We start from the raw sequence: 24286 nt of genomic DNA, 5'->3' as shown, positions 1-24286 counted from the left end.
CCCTTGCATTTTATGCCGGGCGCTACATCCGAGACGGGGATGTGATGTCACGGCCACGCCCCGTCCATTCATGTCTATGGGAGGGGGCATGATGGCTGTCACACCCCCTCCTATAGACATGAATGGAGGGGGCGTATCGTGATGTCACTAGGGGGCATGGCTGTGATGTCACGTCCCCGTCTCGGAGGAAGCACCCGGTACAGAATGCTAGGGACTGCATCGAGATTACAGGAGTCCCCAGCAGCGGGACCCCTGCGATCATACATCTTATCCCCCATCCTTTGGATAGGGGATAAGATGTATAAAGCTGGAATGCCCCTTTAATAAACCAAATGTAGTCAAATACTGACTAGTATAAGTCTTTTTGCCAAACACAAACTTTGCCTGTTTAGGACACAGAAGTGAACACTGTTGAGTTTCACACAGAAATGATACATTAGGTAAATTTCTGTTATTCACCAATGTCGCTCCAGACGCAGAAATGTAAGTTTTATGCATTTTATTACTGTATGCCTAATAGAATATTCCTAAATGTAGGTGACTGTACACCCATATCACAGATCCTTTAACCACAATCTCCATCACTGCTCAGCCCCGCCTTACTCCACAAGCTCCGCATTTCCAGGTAAATGTATCGGTCTGACCTGCATGCCACCCCCCTCCATAAATCACCCCCCCCCCCCACCCACAAAGCAACTCCCCTTCTATTTTTGACCCTTTTTGGTGTGTCGGTCTATCTTGAAAAAATGCAGATTTTATACAGAAAGTATAATAGAAAATTGCTCAGGTTTTCATTAAAAGCTGACTCTTATTTGTAGTGAAGATTTAGTAGTATGTGGGATGCCGTATATACAGGCCCTGTTGACTCCAATGGCTTAAGCTTAGTCAGCTAGTGGCTATTTAGGCCATTGAAGTCAGTGGGGCTCATGCCTATCCATGCACGTAGAAGTTGGCATTCCATCCTGAAAGTTGCCAATATACACTTGTCACAGAGGACACAGTCCCAGTGTTAAAGGAGTACTCCACTGCTTCAGCGTTTGGAATGTTTTTTTTCCGAAAGCTGGGTGCAGGGATCGTGCCATCATGGCCCCGCCGCTCGTGATGTTGTGCCACGCACCCTCAATGCAAGTCTATGGGGAGGGGGGGGGGGGGGGGGGGTCACAATCCCCCCTACCAGCCTGCACCCAACATTCAGAAAAAAAAGTTCTGAACGCTGGAGCAGTGGAGTAGCACTTTAATCCATCCTAACAGTGTTTTACAACTGGCCATAGATGCGCATACCATACAGTATTCTGGGAGATGCAGCACTTGGGTAGAGATTAGACTATTTATAGCCCATTATAAATATTTTTTGAAGCGTTAAAGGTTCCTGTTTATTAGTTCTACTAAATTGTGGATAAAATCAGCTATAATTTAGAAACCTTGCAGTAAACATTTAGATACATTACAGCACCGCCACAGGGGACATAAATATTACATAGTGACTATTGACTTCAATTGGTCATCTGCAAAAAGCAGGATACGTCCTCCAGATGGAAGAACCCCTTTTATAAATGGTATTTCTTTTAGTTGGATTATATAAACCGATGTTATTGCATTGATAAACCTCTCCATTGTTTTTGTTTGAAAATCAAACATTCTCTTCAAATTCATATTCTTGTCCACAGGGGGGCAGTGTTCCAGCATTGAATTGTAGATATTAGAGTACAGTTGTTATATTTTAAGGGGGCTTAAACAATTTAAAGAGATAACCCCCCCCCCCTTTAAAAAGTACCTGAAACTGTTCTAAATTAACTTGGGCTATGTTCCCTAACTACTCCTAACACCCCTCCCACCCTTTAATTTTTTTTTGGAGCTTTCAAAAGCTGTGTATCTTACCTTTCTTCTCACTCACATAGTGCAATTTCCCAGCAGGAGAAAGTGGGAGTTTGCCAGCAGATATGACATCACTGAAGCCTGCTGGGGGACCACTTCCGCCATCACATGGTTGCAGAACTGGGATGGATAGAAAACCTCACCTGTGCATGTTTCAGTCTGTGCAGATTTCTGTGAGAATCTGTGGAGCTTTCACTTTCTGTGCAGCTGTCAATCAAGCTCAGTGCAGAGAAATACTTCCTGAGTTTGGACTCCTGCCAGGCCGGGAGGAAACCAAACTCGCTGTATTAATTGTGACAAGGAACAGAACAGAGCCACCTAGTGGCCATTTTTTCTATTACATTTTAAACATATTTATATTGATAATTTTAAAATAAAGTGAATGGGAAAGTGTCTGCTAATTACACAAGGAACAATATATTAAAAGTTTTAGTTGGTGACCGGTACTCTTTAATGTTTCCATGATTTTCAGAACTCCATTTATTGAACAGAAATATTTTCCTATATTAAGGATTTTTGCACTCAGTCTTTTCAGGTTACTTGGATCCACTCAATGGAGCTTCCATTCCATATATTCAGAGACTGTCAGCAATTGCTTCCTTTGAAAATGAGACAATACGTCATGAGAACCTGAGAAAACTTAAAGGGAAAAAAGAAGAACAATAAGAAAGCTTTTATCGCTTTGATGACTGCATATTTGGATTATTCATAGCTGAACACTGGGCCATAATTCATACATACCATATACACAGAGATATGTAACAGTATTAAGGATGATGATTCTATATACAATAATCAGTAAGAAAGTTCATTTGGCCAAATCTAGAAGATCCCACACCCTTGTAATATATTCCTGACCTTTTTTTGTTGTTTTTTTTTTTAATTAGTTTCAGTTACTTTGTACTGTTTAGAAACAGAAAACACATTTTTTAAAGGAAACCATCAGCATGCTGCTGTTTATTGATGGTGTTTCCTACTATGTATTTCAGCACTATTAAAGGGGCACTCCGGTGAAAACCTTTTTTCTTTTAAATCAACTGGTGGCAGAAAGTTAAACATATTTGTAAATTACTTCTATTAAAAAATCTTAATCCTTCCAGTACTTATTAGCTGCTGAATGCTACAGAGGAAATTCCTTTCTTTTTGGAACACTGATGACATCACGAACACAGTGCTCTCTGCTGACATCTCTGTCCATTTTAGCAACCATGCATAGCAAATGAATGCTAAGGCAGCATGGTGGCTCAGTGGTTAGCACTGCTGCCTTTCAGTGCTGGGGACTTGGGTTCAAATTCCACTAAGGACAACAATTAATAAAGCGTTATTATTATTATAATAATGTCAGCAGAGAGAACTGTGGTCATGATCAGAGAGCATTCCAAAAAGAAAAGAATTTCCTCTGTAGTATTCAGCAGCTAATAAGTACAGGAAGGATTAAGATTTTTTAATAGAAGTAATTTACAAATATGTTTAACTTTCTGCCACCAGTTGATTTAACCCGATAACGACCATGGACGTCTATACTCGTCCAATGGCCGTTACCGGGGTATGACGCGGACTCCCGACTCGAGCCCGCGTCATACCGGCCAGCACCCAGCTGATTCCTGTTGCTGGGGGCTGGCGTTAATAGCCGACATGCGGCGATTGCCGCGGGCGGCTATTAACCCTTTAGATCGCCGCTGTCAAAGTTGACAGCGGCGTCTAAAGATGCCTTTATTAAGTCCCTGGTGGTCCAGTGGGGTGTATCGCCCCCCCGCAGCGCGATCGTGGGGGAGCGATCCACTACTGAGGTAGCCTGAGGGCTTACCTCTCCTGCTGCGGTGGCTCCGGTGCTCTGAATGATAAAGCCTGGCAGGGCCAGGCTTTATCAATCGAGCGCAGAGCACACAGATCATTGTGGTTTTATGAAACCACAATGATCTGTATGAGGAATCTAATGATTCCTCCTAAAAGTCCCATAAGGGGACTAAAAGTGTAAAAAAAAAAGTTTAAAAACACACACATTAACCCCTTCCTTATTAAAAGTTTAAATCACCCCCCTTTTCCCAAATTCCATATTAAAAATATGTAACCATAATAAAAATAAACATATGTGGTATCGCCGCTTGCGTAAATGTCTGAACTATAAAAATATATCATTGATTAAACCGCACGGTCAATGGCGTACACGCAAAAAAATTCCAAAGACCAAAATAGCGTATTTTTGGTCACTTTTCATACCATAAAAAAAGGAATAAAAAGCGATCAAGAAGTCCAATCAAAATGAAAATGGTACCGATTAAAACTTCAGATCACGGCGCAAACAATTAGCCCTCAAACCACTCCGTACATGGAAAAATAAAAAAGTTATAGGGGTCAGAAAAGGACGATTTTAAATGTATAAATTTTCCTGCATGTAGTTATGATTTTTTCCAGAAGTACGATGAAATCAAACCTATATAAGTAGGGGATCATTTTAATCATATGGACCTACAGAATAAAGATAAAGTGTCATTTTTACCAAAAAATTTACTGCCTAGAAACAGAAGCCCCCAAAATTTACAAAATTGTGTTTTTTCTTCAATGCTTTTTCTTCCCGCACAATGATTTTTCTTCCCGTTTCGCCATAAATGTTTGTGTAAAATGACTGATGTCATTCCAAAGTAGAATTGGTGGCGCAAAAAATAAGCCCTCATATGGATTTTTAGGTGCAAAATTGAAAGGGTTATGATTTTTAAAAGGTAAGGAGGAAAAAAACAAAAGTGTAAAAACAGAAAAATGCTTGGCCCTTAAGGGGTTAAAAGAAAAAAGGTTTTCACCGGAGTACCCCTTTAATAGATATAATGGTATGCTGCTGCACAAGACATCCTAAGTAATATTTTACTGACTGAGCTTATACATCCCTTTAGGATGTGTTTATTTGCATTTTTATGAACTATTAAAAATAGCCAATCTTTTCCTAAACCAAATTGTATGTTTTTCCTTGCAGTACATTTTAATTGTGTGGTAGTTGCATTTACACATGTAACCAGCAGATGGCATACAAGCCTCACATTTACTATTAGCTATACAGAAATGTGAGTACAACCTGCGGACCTCCAGATGTTGCAAAACTACAACTCCCAGCATGCCCGGACAGCCAACGGCTGTCCGGGCATGCTGGGAGTTGTAGTTTTGCAACATCTGGAGGTCCGCAGGTTGGAGACCACTGAAGTAAAATATAGTTTATGCTCTATAGCAGTGTTTCCTAACCAGGGTGCCTCCAGCTGTTGCAAAACTACAATTCCCAGCATGCCCAGACAACAAAAGGCTTTGGAAAGACATACCCCTGTCTATATAACGTCTCATAGCTGACAATGCATAACAGAGCAAAAACAAAGTCATGAGGCAGGAAAGGACTGCCTGTAGAGCTCAGAGACAAGATTGTGTGGAGGCACAGCACAGATGTTGCTGTACTCGATCGCCGCACCGCCAGTCAACATGTTACATCATAGCACCTTATCGTCCCCTGATAAGCTGGGAGGCTGGACATGCTTTGACACCCAGGATACAGATTACTGAATAAATGAATATGTTTTCATCTTTGTGTTACTTTATCACTGAGTTGTTTATTTTAACCACAAATTTAGGTTTATGGTTTCTGCAACAACTGTTACACTGTATAAGGATGTGACTGTGTTATCTAACATGGTAGATTTTCCAGGGGCTGCATGGGCATCTATGCATCTATGATTTGTTCTAGTACAGTATTTGCCATTCCTTTGGTTGATTTTTGTTATACCTTTCTTGACTATTGACCTTTAACTACATGAATTGTTCATTGCTGGACTATTTGGACGTCTGCTCAATATGGGTTCTTATCTATAATCATTGGCCATATTATGAGCATATCCTGCTGAAGTGGGGCAAATGACTCTAATAAATAGCAATAGGCCAGGTATTTTACTTTCTCCTATCCAAAAGAGGTAGGTAGAATCCAGTTATAGTGAGACAGAGAGGTTTTTTCCCCCTACCTTGTGGTTTACTTAAGGCGATGTTAGGAGTGGATAGGGGTAGGTTCGGGTGCGGGGGCCACCCATGTAAGGGCACTGACTCTGACTAGGTTCAGGGATAGAAGTTAGAAGGGATTGGATTATAGGGCATCGTAGGTAGGGGCCATCTGCTTTATAGGCCCTCCCTTTCCATTTTTTTAACCCTAAAACCCCACTCTGTTCCATTAAGTTCATCCAAATCTTCACTTGATACTATATGTGACATCCTGGGTATTTGGTTGACCTGGGTGATGTCATGAATATTTTTTATTTTTGGTTATGTTTATCATAAGTCTGCACAGCTAGGTGTAGCATGCAGGTGGTCCTTTTTGATTTGGAAGATTTTATAGGAATTTAATAAATTATGTTTTTGGGACTCAGTGATATATATTTGGATGTAGTTGTTTATAAACATCCTCTAGGTGGAACTAGAAAGTTTTACAAAAAAAATGTAAAAATAAATAAAATCACCCCCAATTAAATGGAACTCCTTTTAATCAAGTAACAAAATCAAAACAAGAAAAATGGCACTATAGAGGAAAGACGAGGGTGGCACCACTGGACGCTAAACATTAGATACTGGAGCGGGGAGCCGGAGCAGACAATGAGGGGTGCAAGGAGCTGGGAAAATTTAGCATGAAAAGGTTATCAAAAAAGGGAGAAAAAATAAGCTATTGTGCACTCACCTCTAAAACTTCAATACTTTATTCCAACATTTAAAAGGCAGGCAAGATAGTGGCAGAGTAGAACGGAAAAAAATGCCGCAGGATAGCCGGGCGTGCACGAGGCAACGGAGTCGTTTCGCTGTATTCCCCGCTTCCTCTGGCCTTCAGGCTCCGTTGCCTCGTGCACGCCCGGCTATGCTGCGGTGGTTTTTTTCCGTTCTACTCTGCCACTATCTTGCCTGCCTTTTAAATGTTGGTATAAAGTGTTGAAGTTTTAGAGGTGAGTGCACGGTAGCTTATTTTTTCTCCCTTTTTTGATTTTCAAAACTAAAAAATTTTGTTACATACTATCATTGCATGTAGATATTTTCAAAATATTAAGATAAAACATTATTGATCCTGCAATGTGAGTGGCATAAATGAACAAAAAAATATGCCTAGAGACACAATTGGAGATTTTTGTTGTGACATCACATCCCAGAATTTTTTTTATAAAAAGTGCTTAAAAAGTCCCCTCTACCCCAGTAAAATTGTACAAAAATACCCCCACTGTAGATCTTAGTGCAGAAGAAGGGAAGGAGGCCAGAATCATTGTTTATTTATTTACTTACTTATTTATGCAACATTCTAGTTTTACCGCATGGCCAATGGTGTAAAAGGGAACTCCCCCCTCCAAAAATTACAATTACAAATTTTTTTTCATTTTACAGTACATTTTTGTTACATTTGTGTTATAAATTTTTTTGCTAGACTTTATTATTACAAAGTCTAGAAAATAAAAAACAAGCGCTACAAATTAACTAGCTGTATCCTTAGGGCTCGTTCACACTGCGGAATCTCCGCTCGCCGAATTCAGCGAGTGGAGATTCCGCCTGGCCGAATACTTCGGCGCTAGGGCCGCGGGGCACTGAGCCGTCACCATTGACGGCTATGGTCCACTCGCGGATTCCGCACAAAGAATGAACATGTTCGTCGCTGAAATTCCGCAGTGTGAACGAGACCCGTTCACACTAATGTTAAAGTTCACACCGCGGAATTGCGCCCTTGGAATTCCGCCCGGAAATTCCGCGGCAATTCCGTAGTGTGAACGTACCCTTAAAGGGGTTTTCCCATCACAGGGTTTACCTCTCTTCATCTGCACTGCTTCTCTACTGGGATGAGGCGTGGGACATCGGCGCCTGATACGCTGTAACATAGCCTAAGTTTTTGTACCTAACATGGTGTTCAAAAGTTGACATTTAATGGAATTGTTCGAAAGGCTTCTAAACATGCTAGAAATTCTAGACAGGGATAACATTCAGGAACACCGCATTTAGTACAGAGTGGAAGGGGTCAGTGTTGGTGACCTTTCCATTTTTTTGCCTCTGAGATCCGGGACTACCTGAAAACCGTCTGTAATCTACATAGTCTACACAGGAAATTCACAGCTGTTAACAAGAAAGATAAAGAAAATATCCATTTCATCTGGATGTTGTTCTGTGAGAAGTGTAATTGTACAGACACCAAATGGAATGACAGTAATGGAGTCCATACTGTATCAAGATGTGTGCACCGGGCATTCTTCAGCAACACTACTACAAAATCCATCTTATGGCACCAAAAGGGAATGCACATTTGATCCAGATTCTGAATACAACAGGCTCATTGATGGAAGGCGCTGTTACGCACAGTGCACAGTCTCAATGAAACCTCAATTAGCAGCTGGGAGAGATCCAGGGATGTTGGACGGCAACTCGGTATGTGCATGTGCAGGCGTCACTGATCCCACTAAAGTGACTGAAACAGGAAGATTTTGTGTATTCCGCCGTTACAATAATATAGAATCAGCGTATACGTAAACGTCCAAAATCAGTGGCATTGGAACACCATTGGATATTGTAATGGTTGCAGTCACAACCAGGTTCTTACGGCCTATAAGATGCTTTGAAATTATAAAAGCATTCTGGGAAAACTTAATTTTCAAAGTGTGGACAGGTCTCATAACTTGTTCTATATTGTGTTTGCAACAAGTTACACCTGGAGCGGCCAAACCACAGCTCGCAGGACGCGAGTCCCAAGTGCTGTGTTGTTCACCTCTAGAAGCCATTCCGTCGCTGCAATCGCCACTATAATTGATTTTTTAGCAGATGTACTATGCGCAGGCACGTCTGTTACAAAACACTCCAGTGACATTGCAACTGACTTGTCCCTCCCTCTCCCTGCCAAAGAGGAAGAGAATGTGCCACTGCTGAACAGGCGGTGGAGTTGGGGCTGGTGGAGGTAACTAATTTACTTTGGTAGGGGGCCTAATGCTGTAGGAGGATGGGGTCTACTGCTATATCAGGCTATTTGAGAGTGGGGGACTACTGCTATATGGGATCTATATTGGGGTGGGGGTGTATTGCTATGTGGGGGCTTTATAGGAGTGGGGCTTACTGCTATATGGGGGCTATTTGGGGTGGGTCCTACTGCTATATGGGGATTATATGGGGTGGGGCCTACTGCTGCATGGGGGCCAACTGTTATGTAAGGCAGTATGGGGGCCTACTGTCTTTGCCACCATTGACCTGCAATTTGGCTATTTTGTTAACAGCCAAGACACAACTATAATGAAGTTGCACGAAACCCAAGTCACTCACAATATTTGGGTTGTGCAGTCTGGATATGATGCGCTGTTCAGCCTCCCCACCTCCTGCAGAAGAGAAGTTTATTAGGTTTGGTATTATTGTTTATTAATATGATCAGTCCAGGCTGTATTAATACATGTGTCTACTATGGTCCCTTGTGTATAAAATGTGCAATTTTAGGAGTATAGAGCTTGATGAAAGCATCTATTGGTTCTATAATATTGAAATGCATTATTTTAGGTTGTTCTGCAATGTATTTACTAAACATGCTATAACTTGTCACAGTAACAAAGTGCCTAAAAACTAAATCCTGCTGTCATTTAATGTAATGCTTATGATAATGATCACAGCAGCCGGGGACACTAAATGAGCTGGCATGACAGGGTTAAACCCTAAATCGGCCACTTTACTGTAGCTCAATACTGATGAAGATAAGAGATATAGCATGAATTATTCAGTCCAGGTGAGTCCCCTTAAGGCTCTAATGGTACAGCAGACTTCCTTTCTTGGCTGGCTGCTCAAGGGAAGCTGGCAGCCATTCAGCTAGGAATGTACCGTGTTGTCTCAGCTCATACACACATTCTCTTTTTTGTCTTGACCTTCTTGTGACTTTATATATATTTTACATGAGCCTTTTACATTAGTTTGATAAGTCTTAAAAAATAACAAACACAAAACATGTATCTTCCAGAGTAGCTGGGTGTAACTGTATGAAGCCTCTTATCTAACAGAACTGTATAATACGTAATACTGTAAATGTACAAGCAGAAGCTCTTTATAGCAAGGGAGTATATAGTTTTATCAGGAAATCCAACCTACCATTCCCATCCTTAGTATTACTCTGATTTAGTCTAGATCTGTCTTGTACTTAAAGAGGTACTACAGCCCTAGACATCTTATCCCCTATCCAAAGGTTAGAGGATAAGATGTCTGATCGCGGGGGTCCTGCTACGTTGAACCCCCACGATCTCTCCTGCAGCCCCCCCTGTCATCTGGTGCATGGAGCGAACTTCACTCCATGCCTGATGACTGGCGATGCAGGGGCCGGAGGCTCGAGATGTCACGGCCCCGCCCCCTTGTGACATCACACCCCCTCCCATAGACTTGCACTGAGTGGTCCGGGCACGACATCATGATTCTCCGGCCCCTGCATCACCAGTCATCAGGCACGGAGTGAAGTTTGCTCCTTGCACCAGATGACAGGGGGTGCTCTAGGAGAGATTGCGGGGGTTCCCAGTGGCAGGACCCCCACTATCAGACATCTTATCCCCTATTCTTTGGATAGAGTTTAAGATGTCTAGGGGCAGAGTACCCCTTTAGTATATATTTATATACACTGCTTAAAAAAATAAAGGGAACACAAAGATAACATATCCTAGATCTGAATGAATGATCTAATCGTATAAAATACTTCCGTCTTTACATAGTTGAATGTGATGACAACAAAATCACACAAAAATTATCAATGGAAATCAACGTGCCCGTATGACCTCCGTACAATGCCTGGGCATGCTTGTGATGAGGTGGCAGATGGTCTCCTGAGGGATGTCCTCCCAGACCTGGACTAAAGCATCCGCCAACTCCTGGATAGTCTGTTGTGCAACGTGGCGTTGGTGGATGGAGCGAGACATGATGTCCAAGATGTGCTCAATCGGATTCAGGTTTGGGGAATGGGTGGGCCAGTCCGTAGCATCAATGCCTTCAGGAACTGCTGACACACTCCAGTCAAATGAGGTCTAGCATTGTCTTGCATTAGGAGGAACCCAGGGCCAACCGCACCAGCATATGGTCACACAAGGTCACACATGATCTCATCTCTGTACCTAATGGCAGACAGGCTACCTCTGGCAAGCACATGGAGGGCTGTGCGGACCAGGGGCGTACCTAGAGCATTTGGCACCCGGGGCAGACCCTTTGTTTGGCACCCCCCCTTAATTACAACCCCCTCCTCCCCCCTTAATTACACCCCCTCCCAGGAGCGGACTGACAACACTCGGGGCCACAACACTAGGGGAGCAAAAAAAAGCAAGGGCCCCTACTAGGCTCTGCAGCAAGTCAATCTTCTGCCACGCCCCTATTCCACCTAAATCACACACACAATAAATTAAAATTTATATATGTAAGAAACACTTTAACATAGGTAAATTTCCATGACCAATAATACTGGTATACAAGGAGTAAATATATACCACAGTGTGAATTCGGGTAGAAAACAGACATGGTGCACATCTACAATCTTGTATAATGATCTTATTGCTTCTCAGCACAATATCAAAAACTAACAGGTTGTTAGTATACATTTTTGATCAAAAAGTACAAGCCCACCCGACACGTCAAGGCCACCTATTTAGAGTGGGTCCCTAACATCCCTAGCATTAAATGGTGTAGCACTGGGCGGCGGGGGGGGGGAAACGACCCACTGGCAGAGCGGCCCCAATGCCACTCAAACCAGTCTATGGGTTGCACCTCCCCGCAGACACGGCAGCAACGGACGCCGCACAGCACCACACCAGTGTGAACAAGGTGTAATAGCTCACTTACCATGCTCTCCCAGTCAGACTGGGAGGCTGCTAGGAAAGAAATGGCCCATGTGTAGCTAACTACTACTTATATAGGGTTGGGCTGAGGGGGTGGGGAAGAGTGCAGACACATGTTCAAACAAAAAATAGGAGGGGATAGAAAACACAGTGTGAATTCGGGTACAAAACAGACATGGTGCACATCTACAATCTTGTATAATGATCTGATTGCTTCTCAGCATAATATCAAAAACTAACAGGTTGTTAGTATACATTTTTGATCAAAAAGTACAAGCCCACTCGCCACGTCAAGGCCACCTATTTAGAGTGGGCCCCTAACGTCCCTAGCATAAAATGGCGTAGCACTGGGTGGCGACCACCACCGCCACAACACCAGTGCCCACGGGGGGGGGGGGGGAAAGACCCACTGGCAGAGCGGCCCCAATGCCACTCAAACCAGTCTATGGGTATAAATATATACCACCACACAATAACTGGATAATACCGCCATACTGTACTGAATAAAACCACTATACACAGACCAGTATACTATAAAGGATCTGTATACAATATAAGTGATTATATACAGGACCATGTGGCGGTAGATATCAGCTGTACACAGGATGTATATACCATATAAGTGATTGCAGTTACATTTTGGGACTCACAATTACGCATTTTCTGATCAGCGGCGTCCTCTTTCCTTTTCTTCTCCATCCGGATAAGACCGCCATGTGGATCTCTTAACATCTGCAGGGAAAACATGTCAGACTCTGCATATAGTCAGTGCCCTCCTCTACACAATCTTCCCATCTATAGGCCCACAAACTGTAATAATGCCCTCCTTGGTGTCCTGCACAGTAAATGGGCAGGTAGGTAGGTAGGTAGCCAGGTAAATAGGTAACTAGGTAGGTAGATCAGGAAGCCAGATATGTAGGTAGGTGACAAGTTAGGTAGGTAGGGGGCTAGCTGGGTAGTTAGGCAGCCATGTATGAAGGCCAGGTATGTACATAGTTAGGTAGCTGGATATGTAGGTAAGTAGTTAGGCATCCAGGTATAAAGTTAGGTAGCCCCCCCTTCCCTGTAGGTATAGGCAGCAGAGTTAAACCCCCTTCCCAAAAGGTATAGGAACAGAGTTAACCCCCCTTTCTCCTTAGGTATAGGCAGCAGAGTCCCCCCACCCCCGTTCCCCATAGGTATAGGCAGAGTTAACCCCCCCTCTTCCCCATAGGTATAAGCAGGTACACCCCCCCTCTTTCCCATAGGTATATGCAGTTACACCCCCCCTCTTTCCCATAGGTGTATATGCAATTAGACCCCCCCCTTTCCCATAGGTATATGCAGTTACACGCCCCCCTCTTTCCCATAGGTGTATATGCAGTTACACCCCCCTTTCCCATAGGTATATGCAGTTACACCCCCCCTTTCCCATAGGTATATGCAGATACACCCCCCTTTCCCATAGGTATATGCAGTTACACCCCCCTCTTTCCTATATGTATATGCAGCTACACCCCCCCCTTCCCCATAGGTGTATATAGAGTAACCCCCCCCCTCCCCTTCCCCATAGGTGTATGCAGAGTTGAGAAAAAAAATTTAAAAAAGGATGCTCACCTGATACGTCAGTACGTGCGCCCATAGCAACGGAGGAGCGGAGATTCAAGGAAGAGGATGTGCGCGCCGGCCGGAATAGTAAGTGACCAACACGAGCTGGCAGCACGTCGTCTTCAGTGTTCCGACCACCGGTCCTCCAGTCCCGGGACCTACTTCTATGGTCTATAGGCCATAGCAGTAGATTGTGACCCCGGACCGGAGGACCGGTGGTCGGAACATTGAAGTGGGGCAGTACACAGACATACAGCCTCCAGCCATACACTGTATATGGCTGAAGGCTGTATGTCTGTGGGGAAACTGTACTGCACCTAATGTGGGGAACTATACTGCACCTAATGTGGGGAACTATACTGCACCTAATGTGGGGAACTATACTGCACCTAATGTGGGGGAACTATACTGCACCTAATGTGGGGGAACTATACTGCACCTAATGTGGGGGAACTGTACTGCACCTAATGTGGGGGAACTGTACTGCACCTAATGTGGGGAACTATACTGCACCTAATGTGGGGAGCTATACTGCACCTAATGTGGGGGAAATATACTGCACCTAATGTGGGGGAACTATACTGCACCTAATGTGGGGGGACTGTACTGCACCTAATGTGGGGAAACTATACTGCACCTAATGTGGGGAACTATACTGCACCTAATGTGGGGAACTATACTGCACCTAATGTGGGGGAACTATACTGCACCTAATGTAGGGGAACTGTACTGAACATAATGTGGGGAACTATACTACACCTAATGTGGGGGAACTGTACTGCACTTAATGTAGGGGAACTGTACTGGTGCAGTACAGTTCCCCCACATTAGGTGCAGTACAGTTCCCCCACATTAGGTGCAGTACAGTTCCCCCACATTAGGTGCAGTACAGTTCCCCCACATTAGGTGCAGTACAGTTCCCCTTCATTAGGTGCAGTACAGTTCCCCCACATTAGGTGCAGTACAGTTCCCCCACATTAGGTGGCACCTAATGTGGGGGAACTGAATGGCACCTAATGTGGGGGAACTGTACTGCTAACCTAATGTGGGGGAACTGTAGTGCCAACCTAATGTGGGGGAACTGTACTGCAAACCTAATGTGGGGGAACTGTACTGCCAACCTAATGTGCAGGGACTTATACTGCCAACCTAATGTGGTGATACTTATACTGCACCTAATGTGGGGGAATTATACTGCACCTAATGTGGCGGGACTTATACTGCACCTAATGTGGGGGAACTATACTGCACCTAATGTGGGGGGACTTATACTGCACCTAATGTGGGGGAACTATACTAACTGTGTGTATGTGTGTGTATATATATACATACATATATATATATATATATATATATATATATATATATGCATGCACACGCGCGGCATGAGTTTGTGCTTTAGGGTGCACATCCTAATGCAATAGGCTGCGCACGCCTATGTGAAGGCACCGCTGTCTGCTGGGGATCCGGGACGAGTGTCCCGGATCCTCAGTAGTGGTGGCGGCGGCGGCAGCGGGTCAGTCCGCCCCTGGCACCCCCATTTTGAGCGGCACCCGGGGCGGGCCGCCCACCCCCGCCCCCCCCTTAGTACGCCACTGGTGCGGACCCCAAAGAATTGCCAACCCACACCATTACTCACCCACCACCAAACTGGTCATGCTGGAGGATGTTGCAGGCAGCAGAACGTTCTCCACTGCGTCTCCAGACTCTGTCACATCTGTCACATGTGCTCAGTGTGAACCTTTTTTCATCTGTGAAGAGCACAGGGTGTTAGTGGTGAATTTGCCAATCTTGGTGTTCTCTGGCAAATGCCAAACAGCCTGCATGGTGTTGGGCTGTAAGCACAACCCCCACCTGTAGACGTCAGGCCCTCATATCACCTTCATGGATTCTGTTTCTGACCGTTTGAGTGGACACATGCACATTTGTGGCCTGCTGGAGGTCATTTTGCAGGGCTCTGGCAGTGCTCCTCCTGCTCCTCCTTGCACAAAGGCGGAGGTAGCGGTCCTGCTGCTGGATTGTTGCCCTCCTACGGCCTCCTCCACATCTCCTGATGTACTGGCCTGTCTCCTGGTAGCGCCTCCATGCTCTGAACACTATGCTGACAGACACAGCAAACCTTCTTGCCACAGCTCACATTGATGTATCATCCTGGATGAGCTGCACTACCTGAGCCCCTTGTGTGGGTTGTAGACTCCGTCTCATGCTACCACTAGAGTGAAAGCTCATGTGGGATCCCCTGATCTGAACTCAGTATCCAGACCAGCTCTCTTCCAATTCACCCAGATGCAGCAAATACCTTAAGGGTCTATTCACATTACAGAATTTTTGCTTGTTGAATACCGCCTCAAATTAAAGCCCAAACGGAAATTCAGAAGTGTGAATGTGCAAAATACCATAAAAGTCTATGGGCTTTAATTTGAGGTGGAATACTGCAAGCGGAAATACTGCCATGTGAATAGACCCTAATCAGTGGATCATTCTCCACATTGGTGTCAGGTCCAATGAACCTTAACTTATCTGTCTAACATTCATTACATATCCTGTGTACTCGCCATAAATGTTTTAGGTAGGAATTATCCTTAAAAGGGTACTCTACTGGAAAACATTTCTATTAAATCAACTGGTGCCAGAAAGTTAAACAGATTTGTAAATTACTTCTATTAAAAATCTTAATCCTTCCAGTACTTATCAGATGTAGTATGTTCCAGAGGAAGTTCTCTTCTTTTTGAATTTCTTTTCTGTCTGACCACAGTGCTCTCTGCTGACACCTCTGTCCATGTCAGGAACTGTCCAGAGCAGGAAAGGTTTGCTATGGGGATTTGCTTCTACTCTGGAAAGTTCCTGACATGGACAGAGGTGTCAGCAGAGAGCACTGTGGTCAGACAGAAAGGAAATTCAAAAAGATAATAACTTCCTCTGTAGTAAACAGCAGCTGATAAGTACTGGAAGGAAGAAGATCTGCTGTTTTAAAAGGGTCCAGCAGAAAAACCTGAATAATAATTTGTATATAACTCCCAAATATCAAACATAAAGAAAGCCTAATCAACCTATGAATAGGGTGGGGGAGATGTATTATAACATATAAAGCATAACCTTTATTACGTACTTAGATAAGAGCTTGTGAGAACACCTCAAGTGCCGAACATAGAATATGTTCATAAAAGCCAATGTGGGCTCAATTGTTAACCACATGTACTCTGTTGCATAAGTAAGTATCAGACCAATGATCTGCCTCAAAGTCGTCAGCGCAGAGAAGCCGGCGGTCACGGCTCCCTGTCACTGCAGGTTTACACTGCACCTTACCTTTATGCCGGACGTTCTAACTGTTGCCCTATTCTTTCCATGGACGACTAAGCCTGGAGACGGACGGTGAAGCGTTACTCCAGAGGGGACACTGTATATTGCAGACCTGTCATCAAAGGCTGCCATCCCCTGAGAACGCTGTTCTCTGGTGTATACTGAATATAGTGACCCCCCGACCTACGATGGCCCCGACATACGATCTTTTCAACATACGATGGCCTCTCAGAGGCCATAGCATGTTGAAGGCAGCATCAACATACGATGCTTTTGTATGTCGGGCCCATCACATAAACGGCTATCCGGCAGCGCTAACTGCTTCAGCTGCCACTGGATAGCCGCTTACGGTGCCCCGTGTGATCCGCTGACGATCACTTACCTGTCCTCGGGGCTCCGGCGCGTCCTCTCTGGGATTCCCTGCATCGTCGGCGTTCTCCATCGTCGTCATCACATCGCTTCATACGCCGTCCCGTCATCCAATAGTAGCGACGTGATGGCGGCGACAGAGAGCGAGGATGCCGGGGAAGCAGAGGCCTTGCCGGAGCAACAGGGACGCGGCGGCAGCGATGGAGGGCGACATCCAGGGCAGCGGTGACGGTCCGGAGCGGCGGGGACACATGAGTATGACCTCCAATACCAGTGGTCTTCAACCTGCGGACCTCCAGATGTAGCAAAACTACAACTCCCAGCATGCCCGGACAGCCAATGGCTGTCCGGGCATGCTGGGTGTTGTAGTTTTGCAACATCTGGAGGTCTGCAGGTTGGAGACCACTGTCCTATACTTTACATTGCACGGATCCCTCAACATACGATGGTTTCAACAAACGATGGTCCATTTGGAACGGATTACCATCGTATGTTGAGGGACCACTGTACATGATTTGCTTGCACAATTTGTTTTATTATTTGAACAAGCACCCTCTTTGCATTATTAGAATTTTAAATACTAAATAGTCACTGGTTACCCCTGAGGATGCTGCACTACTGCAGTAGAAATGCATTGGGTGCCTTGTTTCTATGCATGAATACCATTATTTGGTTGCTATTGATTTTCTATGTGGCTGCTTGTATACATGATTTTCAACATTATTGCTACATATGCGACTATGCGACACGACTGGACACACTAGGGGGAGGCTATATTGAGCCCCCTTGGTCTGTCTATGTAAAGCACTGTTCGTGAATTTGTATTGTAGACTTTGAGGCAGATCATTGGTCCAATACTTACTTATGCAACAGAGTATCGCTCTGTACATGTGGTTAACAATTGAGCCCACATTGGCTTTTATGAACATATTCTATGTTCGGCACTTGAGGTGTTCTCACAAGCTCTTATCTAAGTACGTAATAAAGGTTATGTTTTAATATATCTCCCCCCACCCTATTCACAAGTTGATTAGGCTTTCTTTAAGTACTGGAAGGATTAAGAATTTTTAATAGAAGTAATTAACAAATCTGTTTAACTTTCTGGCACTAGTTTAATAATAGTAAAAAAAAAAAAAAATTTCAAGCAGAATACCCCTTTAAATGGGCACTGTCACCAACTTTATTTTTTGATATGTTGTAGTACTTATGTACTACAATATATCTCTAATATACTTTTATTATTATTTTTTTCATTAAAAAGGTTTAATTTACATTTAAAAACCGGCTACTGAAAAAGGACTGATTTTGGGGTGGCAATCAGTCCTTTTTCAGTTAGGCTGCGCTCGCTCCCTGCCTGTCAATCAGACAGGCGGAAACGAGCGCATTGGCTCCCCGGCCACTGGCTGAGAGGCCACTCCTCCCACACATCGCCGCCGCCTTGTTGCCGCCGCTGTTCCTGCACGCCCGCTGCCGGACTCTGCAGTAACTGCAAGTGTAATGAGGGAACGGGGTATGCGGGGCAGGGGGGGGGGAGGGAGGAGGGAATGGGCTAGTGCCGTAGCGGGGGGCGGGGGGGTGGGAACAGGCATGCAAAAAAAAAAAAAATAGGATGGTGGGAGCTACCCTTCTTAAGGAACTTTATTGTCCCTACTACATAGACGTTGTTTTTTCCTCCCTGTTAATTCATTTATTTTACATTTAAAACTGTTGCTTAGTGGGAAATATTCTAACATAACAAAAATCTAGAATACAGTTCTTAATTTCTCCAGAGTCTGTACTGTTGGCATTAGCACCCAGTACCTATCTGATTCTTGGTAATGGAAAACACAGTATCCTCTATGATGTCACAGTTATAGTCTATTTTTATTTAAACCAATTATAAGTTCTTATTTACTTTAATATCTCTTCTCTCTGCCAAGAGTTTATTTCTCAACAAAATCTTTCATTAAGCTTTTTCGTCATCAGATCCTGGTACTGCAAATATAAACAGAACAAAAGATAGAATAGGTATGATCTGTAAGTACAAATAAAAAGTGTTACACCAAATACTACACTGAGGAAGTACTTGCCTCATATCCAGTTCTCATATCCCGACCTCATATTCTGTCCTCATATCCCAGTCCTCATATCCTGTCCTCATATCCTGACCTCATATCTCGTCCTCATATCCTGTCCTCATATCATGACCTCATATCCAGTTCTCATATCCCGACCTCATATTCTGTCCTCATATCCCAGTCATCATATCCTGTCTTAATAACATGACCTCATATCCCGTTCTCATATCCAGAACTCATATAATGTCCTCATGTCTAGTTCTTTACCTCATATTCTGTCCTCATATCCCAGTCCTCATATCCAATCCTCATATCCAGACCTTATATCCCATCCTCATATCCTGTCTCCATATCCTGACCTCATATCTCGTTCTCATATCCCTTATCCCATATTCTCATATCCCGACCTCATATCCCGACCACATATTCCCTCCTCATATTCCATCCTCATATCCCATCCTGACCTCATATCCTGTCCTCATCTCCCGCCCTCCATATCCCGTCAAAATAGAAGGAGACGTGGTTTCGTGGAAGTGGGCATAACTTGCAAGCTGGACCAATGCATAAAAAAGTAGAAAATAAAAAGGATGTGGCTTAAATAGTGGGTGTGGCTTTGTGAGATGGAGTGTGGCATGTGGGAGGGGTGTGGCCGGACTGACGTACTCACCAGGAGATGCAGAACAAAGCTTGGAGTAAGGTACTGGAAGTCCTATAAACTTGCATGGCACTTAAGACAAAAGACCCATCCTTCACGTAAGAGGGTAGGTTAGGGTTAATTTAACTATCATATATTTTTACTTCACATAAAAGTAACCTATGAACTAAGTTTCATCAAAATATCTCCAGCCATTTGGAAGTTATGCTGAAACATACATTTGTCATAGATTTGCATGGGACTTTAAACAAAAACCCTGACTGTCGCAAATGGGGGTGGGTAAGGGTTAAATTACCTATCCTATGTTTGTTGTTGACAAATAAGTAACATGTGTGCCAAGTTTCATGAAAATATCTTAAGCCGTTTGGACGTGATGCTGGAACATACACACATATATACATACATACATACATACACACATATATACATACATACATACACACACACACACACATATATACATACATACACACACACACACACATATATACATACATACACACACACACACACACACATATATACATACATACATACACACACACACACATATATACATACATACACACACACACACATATATACATACATACATACACACACACATATATACATACATACATACACACACACACATATATACATACATACATACACACACACATATATACATACATACATACATACATACACACACACACACACACACACACATATATACATACATACATACACACACACACATATATACATACATACATACACACACACACACACACATATATACATACATACATACACACACACACATATATACATACATACATACACACACACACACACACATATATACATACATACACACACACACACACACACATATATACATACATACATACACACACACACACACACACACATATATACATACATACATACACACACACACACATATATACATACATACACACACACACACACATATATACATACATACATACACACACACATATATACATACATACATACACACACACACATATATACATACATACATACACACACACATATATACATACATACATACACACACACACACACACATATATACATACATACACACACACACACACACACACATACTAACACATACATTGGGGGACATTTATCATTGGCTTTACACCCCTTTAAAGTTCTAAATCTCACTGCAAATTTTGAGCAATTGCATTTCTTGTGCAATTTTTTTGTACAATTTTTGGGTAAAACATCTTTCAAAATTGTCTACTATTTCATGCACTGTACCCCACTTTTTGCAGTAGCCTACTTTTTTTGCGCAAACCTCCATCACCTAATAGGACACGTACAAAGGTGTCTATGCTAGAGCGCAAAACTTAAACCAATCTCTGCAACTCACTGGTTTCTATAATTGTGCAAAATTTCTCAAGCCCTGTGCACCTTTTGGTAAATTTTGAGCAACTGTGCAAACAATACACCAAGCAAACAGGGGTAAAATCTATTCTACCTTACACCAACATTGATAAATGTCCTCATTGAGTTTTATACAAAAAATAAAGGGAACACTTAAACTACACAATGTAACTCCAAGTCAATCACACTTCTGTGAAATCACACTGTCCACTCAGGAAGCAACACTGATTGACAATCAATTTCACATGCTGTTGTGCAAATGGAACAGACAACAGGTGGAAATTATAGGCAATTAGCAAGACACCCCCAATAGAGGAGTGATTCTGCAGGTGCTGACCAAAGACAACTTCTCAGTTCCTATGCTTCCTGGCTGATGTTTTGGTCACTTTTTAATTCTGGCGGTGCTTTCACTCTAGTGGTAGCATGAGACGGAGTCTACAACCCACACAAGTGGCTTAGGTAGTGCAGCTCATCCAGGATGGCACATCAATGCGAGCTGTGGCAAGAAGGTTTGCTGTGTCTGTCAGCGTAGTGTCCAGAGCATGGAGGGGCTACCAGGAGACGTGAAGGAGGCCAACAGCCCAGCAGCAGGACCGCTACCTCCACCTTTGTGCAAGGAGAAGCACTGCCAGAGCCCTGCAAAATGACCTCCAGCAGGCCACAAATTTGCATGTGTCCACTCACGCGCTTACAGCCCAACACCGTGCAGGATGTTTGGCATTTGCCAGAGAACACCAAGATTGCTCTTCACAGATGAAAGCAGGTTCACATTGAGCACATGTGACAGACTTGACAGTCTGGAGACACCGTGGAGAACGTTCTGCTGCCTGCAACATCCTCCAGGATGACCAGTTTGGCGGTGGGTCAGTAATGGTGTGGGGTGGCATTTCTTATGGGGGGCCACACAGCCCCCCATGTGCTTGCCAGAGGTAGCCTGACTGCCATTAGGTACCGAGATGAGATCCTCAGACCCCTTGGGATACCATATGCTGGTTCGGGTCGCCCTGGGTTCCTCCTAATGCAAGCAATGCTAGACCTCATGTGGCTGGAGTGTGTCAGCAGTTCCTGCATAAGGAAGGCATTGATGTTATGGACTGACCCGCCCGTTCCCCAGACCTGAATCCGATTGAGCACATCTGGGATATCATGTCTCGCTCCATCCACCAACACCACGTTGCACCACAGACTGTCCAGGAGTTGGAGGATGCTTTAGTCCAGGTCTGGGAGGACATCCCTCAGGAGACCATCCGCCACCTCATCAGGAACATGCCCAGGCATTGTAGGGAGGTCATACGGGCATGTGGAGGCCACACACACTACTCAGCCTCATTTTGACTTGTTTTAAGGACATTACATCAAAGTTGGATCAGCCTGTAGTGGGGTTTTCCACTTTGATTTTGAGTGTGACTCCATATCCAGACCTCCATGTGTTGATAAATTTGATTTCCATTGATAATTTTTGTGTGATTTTGTTGTCAGCACATTCAACTTCAATGTAAAGACGAAAGTATTTCATACGATTAGTTCATTCATTCAGATCTAGGATGTGTTATCTTAGTGTTCCCTTTAGTTTTTTGAGCAGTGTATATATAGATTTAACTAATCTTGTGAGCAGGTGTAAAGTATAGGGTTAAACTCTGTTTGCTTCAGAACGTGTATATTAGGATAGATCAAATAGTAATTTGTAACTTTTTCATGTTCTTTGTGAACTTATGCCTGAAAAAAAAAAAAAAGATTAAATAAGATTAAGACTGCTAGGCTGAGACCAGCAGCATTTCTATAAAAGGAAGCAAAGTGTTGCTGGATGGTCACTGCCAAAACATGGCATCTAAAGAAAGTTAAAAGACGAGTTGCTTTGTTATATATGCAATTCAGTGCCCATTTTAGGGCATTATCATTAGACTATGTATTTCTTTGTTGGCATTTTCAAGTACTATACTAAAATACCAGGGGAATACCCCCCCCCCCCCCCCCCCCCAAAAAAAAAAAATATATAAAATAAAAAAAAGGAACCAAAACTTTATATTAATAAACCTCAAAATATAAATGAATTCATAAACCTCTATTTTTCCCACACAGACCATGCATGGGTGGTTCCTGAATGTGGCATTCAGGAATAAATAAAAAAAATGTAGCTTATTTCTTTCAAAAACAGCTCCCTTTCTGTCTCCAGGTTATGTGTAGTATTACAATTCTGCTCCATTTACTTCAATGGAACTGAGCTGCAGAACCACACCCAACCTGGAGACAGACGGGCAGCAGTTTTTAAAAGAAATAAGCTCTGTTTTTCAATTCCAGGATAACCCCTTTAAGGGTACATTCACATGTGTATATTTTTGCTGCAGATTTTGCTGCCCGTTAACTTCAATGGGTAGAAAAATCTGTTGAAACAAATCTCCAGCAGAAAATATGTACGTGTGAACATACCTTAGGCTGGGTTCACATCACGTTTTCAGCCATACAGGACCGCATACGGCTGGGGGGGAGCTAAAACCGGGCACTCCTCTATCCCACCCGTATGTAATTCATTTCAATGAGCCGACCGGAATGAAACGCTGGCTCCGGTCGGCTCATTTTTGCCCGTATGCGGTTTTCCCACCGGACCTAAAACCGTGGTGGTCCGGAATTTGGGGGCCCCAAGTAAAATAGACATGGAAGCCACCCCCTCGCCACCTTACGCACGCAAAGCCTACAGGAACCACAGCATAGCCACACAGTTTAAGATCCCCCTCCCTATTTTGTTCTTACTGCTCCCCGCCCTTCCCATGTCCTTCTTCCTACTACTCCCCCCTCCCTATGTTCTTCTTACTACTCCTCCTCCCCCATATTCTTCTTACTACTCTCCCTCCCCCTCCCCCTCCCCCTCCCTGTGTCCTTCTTGTTCCCCTCCCACATGTCCTTCTTACTCCCCCCTCCCCCTGTCCTTCTTACTCCCCCCTCCCCCTGTCCTTCTTACTCCCCCTTCCCCTCCCTGTGTCCTTCTTACTCCCCCCACCCTCCCCCTCACTATGTTTTTTTTTTACTTCCCTCCTCTATCTTTTTTTCCCCTCCCTACCCTACCTATGTTCTCAGTTACCTCCTCCGGCTCCTTCCATGGACCCTGTAGCGTGGCCGAGCTCCTTGACCTCCTGGCTGTCACTCAGTCCGGGTACCGCGTGGTACAGGAGATTCAGTTTCCTGTTCCTGGCCGGACTGAA

The 24286-nt window shown here is 43.8% G+C and overlaps 2 long non-coding RNA genes across 2 annotated transcripts in view; one reads left to right on the top strand and one right to left on the bottom strand.

Moving 5' to 3' along the window:
* Positions 1-2958, top strand: part of LOC130274163 (uncharacterized) — a 24396-nt gene extending 21438 nt beyond the window's left edge. Inside the window, exon 4 of the long non-coding RNA XR_008844269.1 lies at positions 2402-2958. This is a non-coding gene — a long non-coding RNA (uncharacterized LOC130274163). The remainder of the gene's footprint in view (positions 1-2401) is intronic.
* Positions 2288-24286, bottom strand: LOC130274164 (uncharacterized). The gene is made up of 3 exons (XR_008844270.1): positions 24166-24286; positions 18844-18923; positions 2288-2514 (listed from the first exon to the last, which is right to left on the bottom strand). It is a non-coding gene; the product is annotated as an uncharacterized LOC130274164 (long non-coding RNA).

This window comes from Hyla sarda, chromosome 5 (genome assembly GCF_029499605.1).
Source record: "Hyla sarda isolate aHylSar1 chromosome 5, aHylSar1.hap1, whole genome shotgun sequence".
Taxonomy (NCBI): domain Eukaryota; kingdom Metazoa; phylum Chordata; class Amphibia; order Anura; family Hylidae; genus Hyla; species Hyla sarda.
Note: the sequence above shows the minus strand (reverse complement) of the source record. Positions and strands in the feature narration are given on the sequence as shown.